The following is a 7,207-nucleotide window of genomic DNA, read 5'->3' on the forward strand; positions in this document are numbered from 1 at the left end:
GTCTAAGTACAGATGGTTCTTGTCTGCCAAATTGGAGTTTTTAGGTTTTTTCTGGCATAGGTAATTCTCTCCAGATCAAACCAATTTATTTTTGTGTTTGGTCACTGGAGATGTTGTACTCATATTTGGCATTGTGACTACTCTGTACTTTTTTATGTGTTATCAATAAAATTACTATCACTTTTAATCCAAAAAAAAGGCAGGCAAGAAATGAATTACAAAATAGACCAACTAACATCGATCAAACAACAACTACACAAGAAATAATTCAAGGGGACTCTTCTCTAAATCAAGTATGCACATTAAGAGATGGAGCATTTTCCAAGCAAAGATGACCTTCAAAAAAGAAAACAAATTTAGAAGCTAGTCTAGTCGGAGCCAGGAAGAAGCTTTCGACCAGACTGAGCTGCTATGCTGCTACTAGTACCATAACGTCTAACCCCTGCCGGGATGACTCTTGATTGAGAAAGGACCTCAGCAAAAGACATTGTATGAATCTGCCCCTAAACGGCTCTGTAACCATCCCTTGCTTCCAGAGAACCCATCAGCTACAAGTCCAAGAGTTCTTTACATTCTGACAAGACCTCGGAATTTGCTTGGTAGTTCTTCCAAACTGAAAAATCAGAGGCAACCATTCATAGTTAAGAAGATATAGAAAGGGTACAAACTAAAGGGTTGAGGAGGCTGGCCAAGTTACTCACGGAATAGCAATCATTTTGCTTTTGGCGCTAGATGGTAGGCGGGGAATGCCGGCCTTGTCCTGGTCCTTCTCTGGTCGAATAGCGAACCTAGAGTTAGTACAACAAAGCCATAGCACATTATTCCATTCCATCCTTAATGCAGCTTCACTTGCATTGCATGCATTTAGTATTATAAGAGATGAGTAAATCATAAAATGTGGAGACAGAAGACGAAATATGCAATCTTCAACCCACTCTATATCTTCTAAACATCAAGTACTTGAATTCCAAATGGTTCATAAGCATAAATACAGTTATATATACTATTCAAGCAGAATAAGTCATTGTTTATTCTTATTTCAAACATGTTTAAACTTTTACAGACATGAAGCAATTCTGTTTCATAATAAAAGCATGTACCTTTGTAAACTCGGAGACTAAAAGAGAGAGCAGACCAGATGGGAGGAAGAAGAAGGTATGTGAGGAATAATGCTCCAGCAGTTCCGGCAATCACAATAGGATCTGCTGATGAAATGGTCTGAATAGTTGGTGAAGCTATGGGCTTTGCCTCTCCAATTACTTTAGTGGTCTGCCCTGCTGCATCCGCTACCGTCTGAGACCAAATTGATCATTCAGTCTTTGCAATAAATTTGAGAAAACAGGGTGTTTGGTACCCAAATCAATAACTTATGATTATCCATTTTCATATATATCACGGATTTACAATCTTACTTTCTCCACATAAAGGTCTATGAAAGTGTTAGGAAGCATGTTCCACTAATAATGAATGAGTGCATTCCATAGTTAACCAACTCCAACTACATTAAATTTATCAAAACATTCACTGGCATAGTGAATCTGAAACTACAACATTTCCAAAAATGGAGAAATTTGAACTTACAAGAATGGATATTGTAGAACTTCGGCTCCAATCTAGTTATAGGGAATGGAATGTTTGTGTTCATCTTTAAAATGTTACTGGATCTGGATGGATTTTAATTCAACATTCTTTGGTCTCCCGTGTTGGGCTTGTAAAGCTGACTAAAGGGGCTTTCATTAAAGCCCTTTAAATGTTTGTAGAAAGAAGGAAAAAAAAAAACCATTGAAAAATATTCTTCAGAAGAAGATGAGTAAAAATTAGAGTTGGGAGGAGGAGACGGGAAAGAAATAAAAGAAGACCAATTGACTAATAGCATTCGCATTCACCAAAGAGTTGAAAAAAACATACATGTGACTGATTTCATTCATGACCATGAGCATAACAATATTATGTTCTCTTGCCTAGATCCTCCTAAAGGACAGTAAATTTAATATGGGAAGGCACTAGCTTTGCAAGCACCTCCATAGCATATTCTCTTGCCTTTTGTTCTTCAGCCTTAATCTTTTCAATCTTCTTCTTTCGTTTGATGAAGCGGGATTCTTGTTTCTCAGAGCAGTTGCAGTGGCAGTTGCAGTTGGTATCGGGTCCGTATACCAATGTCCGTATCTCTGTCAATGGACTTGTAGTTGAGGAGGACCGGCTTTGATCAATATTATTATTATTATTTTGATGTGCCGTTGCAGTTGCAGTTGCAGTTACAGAGGAGGCAATTTGGAGTGCAATTGCTTGTGGACTAGAAGTAGAACAAGCAGCAGCTGCTTCTGTATGATCATGATCATGATCCTTGTGGGGAATATCTTTGATCATCTTTTTATTTTGAAGACAACGGAGGAGGAGGAGGGAATTAGATGTTGCTCTATATTGGAAGTGGCCACACACACACATATATAGACAAGCAACGCAAGCAAGAAACTTGATAGGTTGTTTTCAAGATTCCCAATTAAACTAGGAGAACCTAGTCTCCTAGTCGACTTTGGAAAACCAAAAATACCATAACTAACCCTCATGCGAAAACGCACCCAACAACAAAAAATTATATAAAAAAAAAGTGTTCACTATATATATATAAATAAAAAGGCTCAAGGCCTTTAAAATTCAAAAACCCCCAGATTCAGATTTTATTTAAAGAGAGGGCAAAAGAGTAAAACAACATTTAAAACTAAAAAGTAATAATTAAGAATCTGATTTCGTGAGAAGTAAGAAAGTAATAATTAATGCCAATCCTATGTTGGTGTATGGGTGTAGCTGCTGTGATGGAATTAGAATAGGAAGGTTCTATTCTTGTTAGAAAGGCTGTCCTGGATCATAGTCCAAGTGTACAGCAGGAATGTAATAGCATTCTGCCACTTGTCATTATCTTATAGGGTTATGATTGATTGGTTAGATTGTGTGTTGTTATAGGGAATATATTCTTTGTAACGGTTTTGGTCAGCAAGAGAATATATGCATGTTTTTGGTGCTGAGCTGAGACAGCTAGCATTCTTCTTCAAGCTATCTCTCTCTCACACACAAATCTGACCTTTCTCTACTCTAAAGCTCTCTGCATTTTCATAAAGATTGATTACATGCTTTGAATGAATCTATATGCATGATAATGTTCTGCATATGCTAACATGGCCTCAGAGCCAGGTTTGATCTTGTAATACTGGGCGTTTTCTGTGCTAAGCTATTGAAGCTGCAGCTGAGCTTGAGTTCTGTTGATCTAAGTCTAACATGGCTGGATCAAGTGGTGGTGAGTTGAGAGCACCAATTTTCAATGGTGAGAACTACGATTTCTGGAGCATTAGGATGAAGACCATCTTCAAATCTCATGGACTGTGGGATTTTGTGATCAAAGGACTTGATGGTATGGATATGAAGAAGTCAGATGAATCTGATGATCAGAAAAAGGAGAGAGAAGAATCAAGTGGGAAAGGCATGGTTGCTGAGGTACTCATGAAGGATGCCAAGGCCCTTGGATTGATTCAAGGAGCAGTTTCAGAGGAGATATTCCCACGGATATCTCATGAAGAGACATCAAAAGGTGCCTGGAGTATTCTGCAGCAAGAATTCCATGGAGATAAGCAGGTAAGGAGTGTTAAATTGCAAGGCCTTAGAAGAGAATTTGAATATACAAGAATGAAGGATGATGAATCCTTAACTGTCTATGTTACTAAACTATTTGATTTAATTAATCAAATGAGAAGTTATGGGGAGGAATTGCCTAGGGAGAGAATTGTTCAAAAACTGCTTATTAGTCTGCCATCTACCTATGACTCTATCTGTTCAGTTATTGAACATTCTAGAGATCTAAATGAGATTGAGGTGCAGGAGGTTGTAGCCTCACTAAAGAGCTTTGAGTTGCGTTTAGATAGGCATTCTGAAAACAGAACAGAGAAGGCATTTGCTAGCCTTAGTGTAGATGCCAAACAGACCAAGACTGGAGAACAGAACAACAAGCAGAATAAAAATTGGAAATCCAAAGGCAAGAAGTGGGATAACAAGGCAAGTGAAGGCACTAAAACTCCCTGCAAGCACTGTGGTAAGCTACATTTTGGTGAATGTCGATTCAAGGGCAAGCCAAAGTGTTATAACTGTGATAAGCTTGGCCACATTGCAAAAGACTGCTACAACAAGAAAACACCACAGCAGGTCAACTATGCTACTCAAGTGGAAGCTGCACCAACAATGTTCTATGCTAGCAATGTAAGTGGTGCTGGTGTAACAAGGGATGAAGAGATCTGGTATTTGGACAGTGGGTGTAGTAATCACATGACAGGAAAAGAGGATTTGTTGGTGGATATTGACAGAAAGGTGACTGCCAAGGTTGAAATGGGAACTGGACAGCTTGTAGAAGTAACTGGAAAAGGCACTATTGTGGTTGAAACCAAAGCAGGCAAGAGACATATCAAAGAAATAATGCTTGTACCTGGACTGAAAGAGAACTTACTCAGTGTAGGACATATGATAGAACATGGCTATTATTTGGTATTTGGTGATCACAAGGTGGAAATCTACAATGACAGCTCTCATACAAATCTGGTGGCAAAGGTTCAGATGAAAGGAAACAGAAGCTTTCCTTTGAAGTTGCAAGCTGAAATGCACTTTGCTTATAGAGCAAGTGTAGACCATTCCACTGATCTCTGGCATAGAAGGTTTGGACATCTCAATATGAGTAGTCTAAAACTATTGAAAGAACAAGATATGGTAGTAGGGCTGCCAGAAATTAAAGAAGATAGACAGGTATGTGAGGGGTGTGTTCTAGGCAAGCAGAGTAGAGAAGCATTTCCAAGAGAAGCTATCTCTCGAGCATCAACCCCACTAGAACTTATTCACAGTGACATCTGTGGTCCTATGCAGACAGTTACCAAAGCTGGAAATAGGTTCTTTCTCACTTTCATAGATGATTGCACAAGGATGTGTTGGGTCTATTTCTTAAGGCACAAGTCAGAAGCTCTTTGTGTGTTTAAGAAGTTCAAAGCCACTGTGGAATTGCAAAGTGGCTACAAACTGAAAAAATTGAGAAGTGACAGAGGAGGAGAGTACACTTCAGTGGAGTTTGAGAGGTTCTGTGACAATGCAGGCATTGAAAGGCAGCTCACAACCTCATACACACCACAGCAAAATGGTGTGGCAGAGAGGAAGAATAGAACTATAGTAGAAATGGCCAAATGTTTGATGTTGGAAAAGAAAATTCCATTTGATTTCTGGGCAAAGGCAGTCAACACATCTGTGTACATTTTGAATAGATGTCCAACTAAAGCCTTGAGCAAAAGGACACCATTTGAGGCTTATGGTGGGAGGAAACCAGGAATTAAGCATCTGAAGGTGTTTGGTTCATTGTGTTATGCTCATGTACCAAAACAGCAAAGACAGAAGCTAGATTTGGCAAGCAAAAGATGTATTTTCTTGGGGTATGGCAGCTGTGAAAAGGGATACAGGCTGTACAATATTGAAACTGAAAAGGATATCATTTCAAGAGATGTGATATTTAGTGAGAATGAGTGTTGGGATTGGAATACAAAGAAGGAGACTAGTGTGAACATTCAGCTCACTGAAATCAGAGAAGAAGAACAAGGAGCAGAAGGGAGTTCTTATGAATTTGAAGAACAATTGGAAGTGAATGAGATGCCTAGCTTAAACACTGAAACCAGTGACCAAGAAAGGGAAGCAGTATCACAGGATGTTGATCATACTCCTCTCAAGTACAAGAGCATTGCAGAAATTTATGAAAAGTGCAACATGTGCATTATAGAACCAGAAAGTTTTGAAGAGGCAGCAAAGGATGACTCTTGGAAGAAAGCAATGGAAGCTGAAATCACCATGATTGAGAAGAACAATACATGGGAGCTTGTGAATAGACCATTTGATAAACCAATCATTGGAGTCAAATGGATCTATAAGACTAAACTGAACCTAGATGGATCTGTGCAGAAGAATAAGGCTCGGCTGGTGGCAAAGGGATATTCTCAAAAGCCTGGAATTGCCTTCAATGAGACCTTTGCACCAGTGGCTCGCCTTGATACTGTGAGAACTTTGGTGGCTGTGGCTGCACAGAGAAACTGGAATTTGTTTCAACTGGATGTAAAGTCTGCATTTCTTAATGGAGTGCTAAATGAAGAAGTTTATGTAGATCAACCATCTGGTTTTGTGATGCAAGGAAGTGAAGATAAAGTGTATAAGCTGAAAAAGGCTTTATATGGTTTGAAACAAGCTCCAAGAGCTTGGTATGATGAGATAAATTCTTATTTCATCAAGACTGGTTTTTATAGAAGTCCAAGTGAAGCTACTTTGTACACTAAGATGTCTACAAGTGGTATTCTCATTGTGTCTCTATATGTAGATGATATTATCTACACAGGAAGCTCAAAAGAAATGATGGCTGCATTCAAAGATGATATGATGAGACAATATGAGATGACTGACCTAGGGCTGTTGCATCATTTCCTTGGTCTTGGGGTCCTACAAACTGATTCTTGCATCTTCCTCCACCAAAAGAAGTATGCAAAGACCTTACTTGACAAATTTGGACTCAAGGATTGCAAGTCTGTTGCAACACCTCTGGCAGTGAATGAAAAGTTGTCAAAAGTGGATGGAAGTGAACTAGCAGATGAGACATTGTATAGGCAAATGGTGGGGAGCTTGCTCTATCTGACTGCAACCAGCCCAGATATCATGTTTGCAGCAAGCCTCTTGGCTAGATTCATGCATAATCCAACCAAGAAGCACATGGGAACAGCAAAGAGAGGGCTGAGATATGTTCAAGGCACCATAAACTATGGAATTGCCTATGATAAGGGAAAAGGAGCAGTGTTAATAGGCTATTGTGATAGTGATTGGAGTGGAAGTGAAGATGACATGAGGAGCACATCAGGCTATGCTTTCAACTTGGGGTCAGGTGCATTTTCTTGGGCTTCAATCAAGCAAAGTAGTGTTGCTCTGTCAACAGCAGAGGCTGAGTACATGAGTGCAGCAGAAGCTACTGCACAGGCTATGTGGCTGAGGTTTGTGTTATCTGATTTTGGAGAGGAACAAGTAGAACCAACACAGTTGTTGTGTGACAACACTTCAGCTATTGCTATATCTAAGAATCCTGTTTATCATCACAAAACCAGACACATCAACCGCAGGTTTCACTTCATAAGAGATGCTCTACAAAATGGTGAGA

The sequence above is a fragment of the Prunus dulcis genome, chromosome 5 (genome assembly GCF_902201215.1).
Source record: "Prunus dulcis chromosome 5, ALMONDv2, whole genome shotgun sequence".
Classification (NCBI taxonomy): domain Eukaryota; kingdom Viridiplantae; phylum Streptophyta; class Magnoliopsida; order Rosales; family Rosaceae; genus Prunus; species Prunus dulcis.